The sequence below is a fragment of the Pelophylax lessonae genome (assembly GCF_965119305.1).
Source record: "Pelophylax lessonae genome assembly, chromosome: 9".
Lineage (NCBI taxonomy): Eukaryota > Metazoa > Chordata > Amphibia > Anura > Ranidae > Pelophylax > Pelophylax lessonae.
In genome coordinates, this window is record NC_138776.1 from 141,931,211 (window position 1) to 141,943,128 (window position 11,918).

Genomic DNA, 11,918 nt, shown 5'->3' on the forward strand with positions numbered 1-11,918 from the left:
GGACCCTCTTTGGCTCTCCTGGCACATCCCTCCTTCTGACTTTACAACCACTTTAAGTTGTTTTTTTAGTTGATCCATGAAAGAGACCAGGTGAGGGCACATCCTGTGGAGGTGGCAGACATTGTATGATAATAAAGGCACAGTGCAAATTTTTTTAAGTGAGTAGAGCATAATAATGACTATTAACTTTACTTAAAATAGAACTATAGGCAAAACTTTTTTTTTTCATTTTGCATAGAGTAAGGGAGGGTTATAACCCCTGTCAGATTTTTCTTTTGCCATCTGTGTCCTATTGCTTAGATTTCCCTTCACTTCTTGTCCCATAATCAAACAGGAAGTGAGAAGAAAGCCCTGCAAATTAAGGGAATACCTTGGGGACCCCCAGATCACCAGAACTAGTATCCCGATTGGATGATTTCCCTTCTATTACTTTTCTTGGGACAACCCAAAATTTGGGATTTTCTTTTACTTTCACTTTCAATGATAATGGTGTAGCAAGGTTTCCAGGCCTGTGGCCTGATGTGGGTCTGCCATTGTTACCGGTTACCTCTCCAGCCAATGTGAGCTGCGACCCTGGGTGTGAGAACTAAGACATTGACAACTCCGGCATCTTTGTTTTGTGAGTTTATTGTAGATAGGGGATGGGAGAAGGGAATGAGTGGGATACTCCTTAGTAGGGATGATCGAACAGTTTGGGTCGACCATCGTTTCGATCCGAACATTGGGTGTTCAAAATTCGAACTTTTTGTCACCAGAAATGCCCAAAATGCAATGGGACAGGAAGTGGGCTTTAAAAGCCTGTGATTGGCCCAGAAACGTCAGTAAAAGCCAATGAGGGGGCAGGAGTCTGCTAGGAACGTGATTGGAGTGACTACGGGGACAAGAGGCCAATCAGGAGTGAATACGCCCCCCATTATAAAAGATAGCCCCAACAAATTGATGGGTATAATGGCGCTCCCAAAACTGATGACAGGTGGGCACATTGGAATCACAAATGTTACAAGAATAATCACAGTGAAAAATAGCAGATTTATTAAAATCAGTAAAAACGGTATGAGGCACTGTTGACAGCAGGGTACATCCAGCAGTGAGGCAATACCTTTAGAGTGGACCCAGGGATAGGGTGGGGACACCTGTCCAGATCCTGAAAGGACAACAGGAGCACTGATGCCGAGAAGATGGGAAAACCTGAGGACGATGGAGGAAGGAGGGGAGGGGGGGGGGAAGCTCAACCCCCGTAGCCCGATCTGGCCGCAAGCTGTCCCACAGCACAGCGGCGTCTCCTTGCTTCAGGCGGCTGGAGCGGCGCTGAAGGATGACGTGATCAGCGGCTGACAGTCGACTCACAGGAGCCCATACAGAGCACCGTTCCCGATGGTCCCGATATAGGAGGCAGCCTCGCCGCACCGAACACACCGCACAACAGTGACAGGGGTCTTTGGAAAACCAGCCAGGATGGAGAGACCCGAGTGTTGTATATAAGAAGATGTTCACATTCTCATTGCCATATGTCCATGGACAGAATCTCATTGGTTGGCTTTGTGTCTCTTCTAGTTCAAAGACCTGGTTGTCATCAAAGTTAAACCAATGGATGACGAGGAGGAGGACAAGTCAAATGAGGATGAGGAAGAAGTTCCTCCAGAGATCAACACAGGTGAGAATGAAATACTACATACAGAAGAGGCAGGACAAAGGTACAGAACAAATAAATAGCCTCCTTGGAACAAGGAGAATCTGGGACTCTTCTGTGGCAATGAGAATGTGAACATCTTCTTATATACAACACTCGGGTCACTCCATCCTGGCTGGTTTTCCAAAGACCCCTGTCACTGTTGTGCGGTGTGTTCGGTGCGGCGAGGCTGCCTCCTACATCGGGACCATCGGGAACGGTGCTCTGTACGGTGCTCTGTATGGGCTCCTGTGAGTCGACTGTCAGCCGCTGATGACGTTGTCTTTCAGCGCCGCTCCAGCCGCCTGAAGCAAGGAGACGCCGCTGTGCTGTGGGATAGCTTGCAGCCAGATCGGGCTACGGGGGTTGAGCTTCTCCCCCCCTCCCCTCCTTCCTCCATCGTCCTCAGGTTTTCCCATCTTCTCGGCATCAGTGCTCCTGTTGTCCTTTCAGGATCTGGACAGGCGTCCCCACCCTATCCCTGGGTCCACTCTAAAAGTATTGCCTCCCTGCTGGATGCACCCTGCTGTCAACAGTGCCTCATACCGTTTTTACAGATTTTAATAAATCTGATATTTTTCACTGTGATTATTCTTGTAACATTTGTGATTCCAATGTGCCCACCTGTCATCAGTTTTGGGAGTGCCATTATACCCATAAATTTGTTGTGTCACATGTTTCTCAGCTAGGATCTGAGCATGGGTCGGCTGCAACCCTGACATGACTTACTGGCATTTGGCTAAAATCCGTTCATCCCACATAATCTGACACTACCTTTTTTTGGAATCTCTGATTATTTGTTTTTCAGCGCCAGGATTTGCTTGTATGTATAAGATAGCCCCGCCTAACCTCTAGCACTGTAATACAGAGGCTTTGGAAGAGAGTGGAAGCATTTGTGTTTCTCCTGCTGTGTTAAACAACGTTTGCTGCATAGCCGATTGCTTGTAAAGCTCCATATCAGCAGAAGAGCAGTCAGCTTACAGAAAGATTGTCAGTGTAGTTAGAAATACAGCGATTGTGCTGTTTGAGTTAGAAAAAAAAAAATTGAAAGGAACAGTGTCAGTTAGAAATTATCTTCTGCTGTATGGAGCTGTTCTTTTAGTGTAAGGAAAGGGATATGCAGTGTAGTTAGGGTACTATATACCACTATAGTTAGATTCAATAATCTAGTTTTTGTAGGGATACTTTTAAGTGTCAGGGTTCCGTCTAGTGAGCATGTTGCACTGCTGATATATCTACAGCAGGTATACGTGCTTGCTAGTCAGCTATTGTGCAAAATACATTTCAGCGATACACACATCTGCTGTATTTAGCGACAACTTTGAGTCACATAGCAGTGTGCGTTTTGCAGGTGAATTTCACCGTGCAGAGTTGCCAAAGCCTCAGTGACAAGTTAAAGCCTGTTCTTGTTGTAAGCGTTAAGTCCACTGCAAAAGGTTTTGCTACTCTGCGTCACACACATCTGCTTTATTTAGCGACAACCTTGGGTCGCATAGCAGTGTGCGTCTTGCAGGTGATTTTCACATCGCACAGTTGATAACGCTTACAACAAGAACAAGCGTAAACTTGTCACTGAGGCTTTATCAACTGTGCGATGTGAAAATCACCTGCATTATGTCCCCATCATACACATTGGCTGTGCAGTTGATTAGGAGCAAAAGAAAGGCGCGGTTAAGCAAAAAAGTCATTTTTGAAGGTTTGGCATGCTATAATTCTGGTTCTGGGCATGCTACAGAGCTGAAACTTCACAGGTACACTTTTTAGACCCACCCAGACACTAAATTCAAAGAAATCTATTTTTTTTTTCAATAATTGACTATCAAAAACGAAAATTTTTAAGAACTTTTTTTTGCCTGATTCATAGTCCCAGGGCATGACCCAGAACCCTAGGCACTTTTTAGGGGCATTTATTAGGTTTTAAGGCTTCAAAATTGTGTTTTTTGATTCCCGAAGTTCGGGTCCCATTGATTTCAATGGGGTCTGGGAATCCGAACCGAACTTTCGGGAAATTCGGGTGTTCTAGTCGAACCAAACTTTTCAAAAGTTCGATCATCCCTACTCCTTAGGCTCAACTAAATACACTTGGGACTTTATCCAGGAAAAATGTCTGTTAGCAATGCCTTGACGCCAGCCGACGCTAGCCAACGCTCACTGACTCTCAGAACACACTGTAACTTGATAGAAGTGCTGAATCCTCGACTTTAAGTCCAGAAGATCCAGGAGTGTGGATTATAGAACTACTGACACTGCGGTGCTGCAAAGTCACTGGCTACTTCCCCCCCAGCCTTGCACTGGTTTGAGGTAGTTTGTTGTAGGTTCCTGTATGCCTGCAACTCTCAACTGACACTCTGTACAATCAAGGACCCAAACTGCAGGTGCCCCCTTTTACCTTGAACTTTTTGGGGTTCACTGACTCTGTACCCCCTAAGTAAATTTGGGGTCCTCAACCTAGGTACCCCCCTTCCTCTGCTAGCTGACACTGGATCCCAGAACCTCTTCCGGAGTGGTCCCCTCTGACTTTAGTCAGACCCCATGGGACAATCCTCAGTACTCACGACCTGTTTAGGCATTCCTGTGACTGGACCCCTCTCGCTCTCGGCAGATTCTCGGCACACCGGATCCCCTCAGCTCAACTCAGCACTCTCTGGATTCCCAGGCGACACCCCGAGACATCCTCAGACAGGAGGAGAGACAGCCGTTCTCTCCCTCCTGGGACTCTGCTCTCGCCAAAGACACTGTGTCACGCACTTCCCCCAAACTTATATCCACTCCCAGAATCCTTTGCGGCATAATCTGCCTTCTGGGGTAGTTACCAGTGTTGCTCATCTTAGTTTAAAAAAGTAATTAGTTACAGTTACAAATTACTTCTCCCAAAAAGTAATTGAGTTACTGACTCAGTTACCACATAGAAAAAAGTAATTAGTTACTCAGCAAAGTAACTGTGACTTTTTTTTTAATATTTTATAATGCAATTACGTTCTATAACATCTTTAATAGCAAAGATGTTTATATTAACTGATTGAAGAATAAAAACACTATATACAGTATTTTAGAACATTTGGTATTTATTTTAACCGAACTCAATAGATTACAGCCTGCCATAGATATGAATGATATGCATAGAAACATATAAAAAATAAATATTGAAACTAAAATTCAAGTGCAAAATTAAGACACACAAATGTAAACTTGTGTAAAAAGAAACAAAGGAAAATCTGGCCTTTAATAGTGCAATTATCTGTATCTGTATAATTGTGTAAAAAGAAACAAAGGAAAAGTTGGCCATTAGTGCAAATCTCTGTAACTGTATATTAGGCCTACTGCACAATAAACAGAAGTTTTGTTACTGTACTGAATAGTTACGAGTTGGAGAACAGAACACTATCCAACTCATAACTATTCAGTACAGTAACAAAACTTCTGTTTATTGTGCAGTAGGCCTAATATACAGTTACAGAGATTTGCACTAATGGCCAGGTTTTCCTTTGTTTCTTTTTACACAATTATACAGATAATTAATTGCACTAATTAAAGGCCAGATTTTCCTTTGTTTCTTAAGAAACAAAGGGAAATCTGGCCTTTAATTAGTGCAATTATCTGTGTATCTGTATAACTGTGTAAAAAGAAGCAAAGGAAAAGCTGGCCATTAGTGCAAATCTCTGTAACTGTACATTAGGCCTACTGCACAATAAACAGAAGTTTTGTTACTGTACTGAATAGTTAACAGTTGGATAGTGTTCGTTATAGAGAACACTATCCAACTCTTATATATTCAGTACAGTAACAAAATTAAATATTGAAAAAAAATAATGTTTAGTGTTCACACACTTTGCATTCAAGTGCAAAACTAAGACACACAACTGTAAACCTGTGTAATAAGAAACAGAGGAAAATCTGGCCTTTAATTAGTATAATACTGCACAAGAAACAGAACACTATCCAACTCTCAATGCAGATTAACATGTTGTTCGTTCTCAGTGAAAATGAACAATACATTAATCTATACTGCTCTCATCTAACAATTAAACCAGTGGTTGTATCGTAGGAGGAGAAGCTTTTCAAATCTTTTGTCTGACAGTCTGTTCCTCTTCGGAGAGAAGACAAGCTTGCCCAGGCTGAAAAGTCTCTCAACAGGTGCACTAGATGGAGTAGCAGCATTGTAACGTAGTGCAATTTTCTTGATGAGAGAAAATCCACACAGAGAGTTAAAGTTTTGTGCTGAAGATCTAATATAGTCTGCCACCTGGTTTTCTGCTGCTGAAGAGGAGGTTTCCTCCTCGTCCTCCTCAAAGGAAAATAAATCGTTCTCTTTGGCTGACTCTGTGTGATGTGTAGATGTGCTGTTGTTACCTTGTTGTTGTGGTTCTTCGAGGACAATTCTTCGGCACTCTGCCAGCAAACTTGCCTTAGCCTTATCCTTTAACTCCTGCGAGCGCAAATATTAAATTAAAGTTCTTACTGTTATTATGGCGTCAGGAAGGTCCCTCAGGATTTGCAGACCACTTTGAAGGGCTTCTGTTTTCAGCATTAATGTTTTAATCGTTGGTAGGAGTGTACCATGAAAACAATTCTCTTCTCCCTGAAGTATATCCAAGGCAACTGTAAGGGGCTTCATCGCAATACAGTACTCCTTTAAAAACTGGTGTTATCGCTGTCAGTCCTAATTTGGAGGAAATGGTGTTAAGGTCTACCATAGATATTTCACAGATTCGAGCCAGGGCATCATAGAAGGAATTCCATCGTGTTGTACAAGGTACAAGCAGCTTTTTTGACACCAACTCATCAACTGTTTCAGTAGCCAAAGCTGATCGACTAGTCTTGTTCCATAGGGCAGTACATTTGGCAGTAGCACTTCTATAAACAGCCTTTGTTGCAGATTTTGACAGCAGCCACTTGTCCACATCTGTGCATGAAATCAGATTTAGTGTGTGTGATGCACATCTCTTGTGGGGGGGCAAAGTGATCACATCACCATCATTATCCTCACCACCAGTTGCATGCAGAGCATCATTAATGTCTGTAAACGTCACCTCATCTTCATCGTTTTCTTCAGAATCACTTTCCTCAAGTGGCTGGTACCTCTTAAATGCTTTAACAAAATTAGAGCCATTATCAGTCACTGTTGCTGTGATTTTGTGTGTTATCCCATATGTTGAGTGTATATTGTCAAGCTCAAGTGCTATGGCGTCATGACTATGATGCCCCTTAAACCGTCTGCAGGCAAGAGCTGCTTTCTCTCTTTCCATGTTATTTGTATTGATCCAATGTGCTGTCACACCCAGATAACTTTTATTGTGGCAAGTCCAGATGTCTGCTGTAGTTGAAATATACTGTAACTCCTCAAATGACGTTTTGAGCTCAATATTCATTTTTTCATATTCACTGTCTATGAATTTAGCAAAAGTGTTTCGGCATGGGGCAACCCCCGTTCCTCCTCCTCGTATTGGTATTTTAGCAAGGATAGCCCTGAATGACTCAGACACCACAGTGGACAGGGGGAGCATGTTTTCAACAACATACCTTGCAATCAATGTATTTAGCTCGGGCTTGGTCACGTTTTGCTGACTCGCAAAACCGAGCGTTGCTTGTTTTAACACAGTGGGTCTGTCTCCTTCACTACCTGCATTCGGGGTTGGGTAAGCAGCAACAAGTGTCATGTTTGCATGTGTTGATGTGAGGTGCTTCATAAGATTTGAGTTGCTTGAGGCAGACGTGGATAAAGTATTTTTTCCTGGGCATAGCGTGCATGTTACATAAACATTCTTGCCTTTAATTTCAATTAGGGAGAAGTAGTGCCGGTACTTCCAGTTCGAGAATGCTAACTTTGATTTTACCCAGCTCGTCGCCATTGTCGCTGACGGCTGGTGTGGCACTGCACTGGTGGCTGACCTGAGCTGAGTCTGACTCCTGAGTTCTAACTCCTGAGTCCTGACTGTGGTATGTTATGTTTTTTTGGTATCTGCTGCTGCCTGGACTGGCTGGCTGCTGCTGGTGGTGGGCGGCTGCCTGGCTGGTGGTGGCGTGGCACACTGGTGGTGGCGTGGGCGCTTGGCACAATGGTGGTGACGTGGGTGGCACACTGGTGGTAGGTGGCTGCCTGGCTGGTGGTGGCATGGGCGCTTGGCACACTGGTGGTAACATGGCACACTGGTGGTGACGTGGGTGTGTCACACTGGTGGTGATGTGGGTGTGGCACACTGGTGGTGACGTAGTGGGCAAACTGGTGGTGGGTGGCTGCCTGGCTGGTGGTGGCGTGAGCGCTTGGCACACTGGTGGTGACGTGGCACACTGGTGGTGGCGTGGCACACTGGTGGTGACATGGGTGTGGCACACTGGTGGTGACGTGGGTGTGGCACACTGGTGGTGGGTGGCTGCCTGGCTGGTGGTGGCGTGGCACACTGGTGGTGGCGTGGGCGCTTGGCACACTGGGGTGAGGTGGGCGGCACACTGGTGGTGGGCGGCTGCCTGGCTGGTGGTGGCGTGGGCGCTTGGCACACTGGTGGTGGCGTGGCACACTGGTGGTGACGTGGGTGTGGCACACTGGTGGTGGGTGGCTGCCTGGCTGGTGGTGGCGTGGCACACTGGTGGTGGTGTGGGCGCTTGGCACAGTGGGGTGACGTGGGCAGCACACTGGTGGTGGGCGGCTGCCTGGCTGGTGGTGGCGTGGGCGCTTGGCACACTGGTGGTGACGTGGCACACTGGTGGTGGCATGGCACACTGGTGGTGACGTGGGTGTGGCACACTGGTGGTGATGTGGGTGTGGCACACTGGTGGGGGGCAGCTGCCTGGCTGGTGGTGGCGTGGCACACTGGTGGTGGCGTGGGTGCTTGGCACACTGGTGGTGGCGTGGGCGCTTGGCACACTGGTGGTGACTTGGGCAGCACACTGGTGGTGGCGGGCGGCTGCCTGGCTGCTGGTGGCGTGGGCGCTTGGCACACTGGTGGTGACGTGGCACACTGGTGATGGTGTGGTGGGTGGCTGGTGGGTGGTGGTGGCTGGTGGGGGGTCTGAGTCCTGACTGTCTGTGAGTTTTTTTTTTTTTTTGTTACCTGCTGTGCTGGGCTTGCTGGTGGTGGTGTGGCCTCTGGCCTGGCAGGCACACTGTTGTCCGGGTCCCTCTGGCTCCTTCCTCCTGCAGGCCTCAGGCCTGCCTGTCTCTGTGCCTCTCTCCTCCTCTGGGCTGGCTGTGTGTGTTGGACTGGACTCGTTGGTGGACTGGTGGTGGTCTTCCTGCTGGCTGCTGCCCACTGCCCAGTGCCCTACTGCCCTGTGGTGGGGGTGGACTGGTGGTGGAGTCTCCTCCTGGCCTGGGCTATATCGTTTTTAAACTGACTGCTGGTCTGTAACTTACTGCCCTGCTGCCACTGGTTGACTACTAGAGAGAGACTAGTACTTGTTGTTGTACTTGTATATTTTATTTGGCACTGGCAGACTGGCACTGTGGGTGGGCGGCAATGGGCCTGGCTGGGTAGGATGATGGGATCGCCGCCGGACTCTATGCCCGCTCTCCCCTGTCCTCTTGCTGCTGGCGCGCTGTTCTGCTGCTGCCGTGCCTGTGAGACAGTGCCGCGTGACGTCACGTGACTCACTCGATGAGTCACCTCATCTTCTCTCTTCAGGACCGCGGACAGCGGTCATAGAGGACTCGGAGAGGGTCGGGGGAATACAATTACATCTACTGCCATCTAGTGGCGGTAGATGTAATTGCGGTAACGGCGTAACGCAGCCGGAAGTAGCGGCAGCGGAGTTACAGGGAGACAATGAGTAATCTGATAGATTACTCGTTACCCGGAAAAGTAACTGCGTTAAGTAACGCCGTTTACTTAAACGCAGTTACTTCCAACACTGGTAGTTACAAGCTTGAATGTGTCCCCTGATTGGGCTTCCTCCACTACCCTATGAGAAGCCTCTCACAGGAGCCAGTGGGGAGACTTCTCCTTCAGCAAACACATCTGGAACCCATGACACCCTAACTAAAAGAAATCATGGCCCTGCTGTTAGGCAGACAGGGCCCACTATACATTTACCTAGCACCTACCTGTAGGGTGCTACAATGGTAAACAGGACAAATAGAGAGGATGATTCTCCTTAATGGGGGCATAGACAGAAATGCAAACTGACAGGGGTTCTCATCTCTCTCCACTCTATCTAAAACTAAAAAAAAAGTTTTGCCTTTAGTTTTACTTTAAGGAAAAGGGAATATATTGTTTTTATTTTTTCACATGTAATACTGAGAAATTGCGGAGAACGTGGAAGAGTTGTTTGAATCACACCAAATCTGATCCACCATTCAAGATGATACAGTAATAGGAGGATGCACATGATTTAAAGCAAGATCTAACCATAGGGTCAATAAACTCAGGTGAGAGTACAACTTGCCTAGTGGAAACTGCACAGGAGGCAGTGTTGCCAACCGCCCGTAGATTTACGGACAGCCCGTAAAAACAGGGCGCTTTTCTCCTGCCCGTAAATGCCCGTAGCAGGAGAAAAGTGCCCGTAAATCTAAAACGGCGGTGGCAAGATCAGAACTGCGCATGCGCGGCACGCAGTTCCGGAGATCCGACCCCGAGGCAAGTGTTCTCTCCTCTCGCAGAGACATCGCAGACTCACACTGGAGTGCCACGGCCGCCTGCGCCCGCCCCTGCCTCCGCCCCCGACTCCGCCCCCCGCTGTCATTAAAGTTTTCCCGGTGTCTTAATGGAAGTCTCGTACTCGCGGCGGCCGCGCGGCGGAAGTGACGTCTAAAGTTGAACCAATCGGCAGTACAGGCGCCAGTGACAGTGTGGAGTGGAGTCTGAACTGTCTGTCACTGTGGAGTATTAGAAGTCGAGGAGGATGCTGGACGGATGGTGGTGTGGTGGTCGGTGGAGTGGACAGAGCAACAGATTGTGTGACAGACAGGAGAGGCAGCCGCAGTGCACACAGAACAACAGAGGACTGTCTGGTGAGTGAGGCTCAGAGCCTCCAACACGCTATGGAGAGGTGAAAGGGACTTAGGAGGAGGACACTGATGTGAAGGGGGACATAGGAAGAAACTGCTGTGAGGGGGTGAGGAGGGCACTTCCATGTCCACCCAGGCTCTGACCACCCCCTTTACCATGACTGCAGTCTCTGACCACCCCCTGTACAGTGTCCGCAGTCTCTGACCACTCCCTGTACCATGTCCGCAGTCTCTGACCACTCCCTGTACCATGTCCTCAGTCTCTGACCACTCCCTGTACCATGTCCTCAGTCTCTGACCACTCCCTGTACCATGTCCTCCTCAGTCTCTGACCACTCCCTGTACCATGTCCGCAGTCTCTGACCACTCCCTGTACCATGTCCGCAGTCTCTGAGCACCTCCTGTTCCATGTCCGCAGTCTCTGAGCACCTCCTGTTCCATGTCCGCAGTCTCTGAGCACCTCCTGCTCCATGTCCGCAGTCTCTGAGCACCTCCTGCTCCATGTCCGCAGTCTCTGAGCACCTCCTGCTCCATGTCCGCAGTCTCTGAGCACCTCCTGTTCCATGTCTGCAGTCTCTGACCACCTCCTGTTCCATGTCTGCAGTCTCTGACCACCTCCTGTTCCATGTCTGCAGTCTCTGACCACCTCCTGTTCCATGTTCGCAGTCTCTGACCACCTCCTGTTCCATGTCCGCAGTCTCTGACCACCTCCTGTTCTATGTCCGCAGTCTCTGACCACCTCCTGTTCCATGTCCGCAGTCTCTGACCACTCCCTGTACCATGTCCGCAGTCTCTGACCACTCCCTGTACCATGTCCGCAGTCTCTGACCACTCCCTGTACCATGTCCGCAGTCTCTGACCACTCCCTGTACCATGTCCGCAGTCTCTGACCACTCCCTGTACCATGTCCGCAGTCTCTGAGCACCCCCTGTACCATGTCCGCAGTCTCTGAGCACCTCCTGTTCCATGTCCGCAGTCTCTGAGCACCTCCTGCTCCATGTCCGCAGTCTCTGAGCACCTCCTGCTCCATGTCCGCAGTCTCTGAGCACCTCCTGCTCCATGTCCGCAGTCTCTGAGCACCCCCTGTACCATGTCCGCAGTCTCTGACCACCTCCTGCTCCATGACCGCAGTCTCTGACCACCTCCTGTTCCATGTCTGCAGTCTCTGACCACCTCCTGTTCCATGTCCGCAGTCTCTGACCACCTCCTGTTCCATGTCCGCAGTCTCTGACCACCTCCTGTTCCATGTCCGCAGTGTCTGACCACCTCCTGTTCCATGTCCGTAGTGTCTGACCACCTCCTGTTCCA

At 48.4% G+C, this 11,918-nt stretch overlaps 1 pseudogene across 1 annotated transcript; it reads right to left on the reverse strand.

The window, feature by feature from the left end:
• Positions 1–5,684: 5,684 nt before the first annotated feature.
• LOC309563859 lies at positions 5,685–7,047 on the reverse strand (annotated as a pseudogene). Its single transcript has one exon. The product of its transcript is annotated as an uncharacterized misc_RNA (transcript).
• Between the last annotated feature and the right edge of the window lie 4,871 nt (positions 7,048–11,918).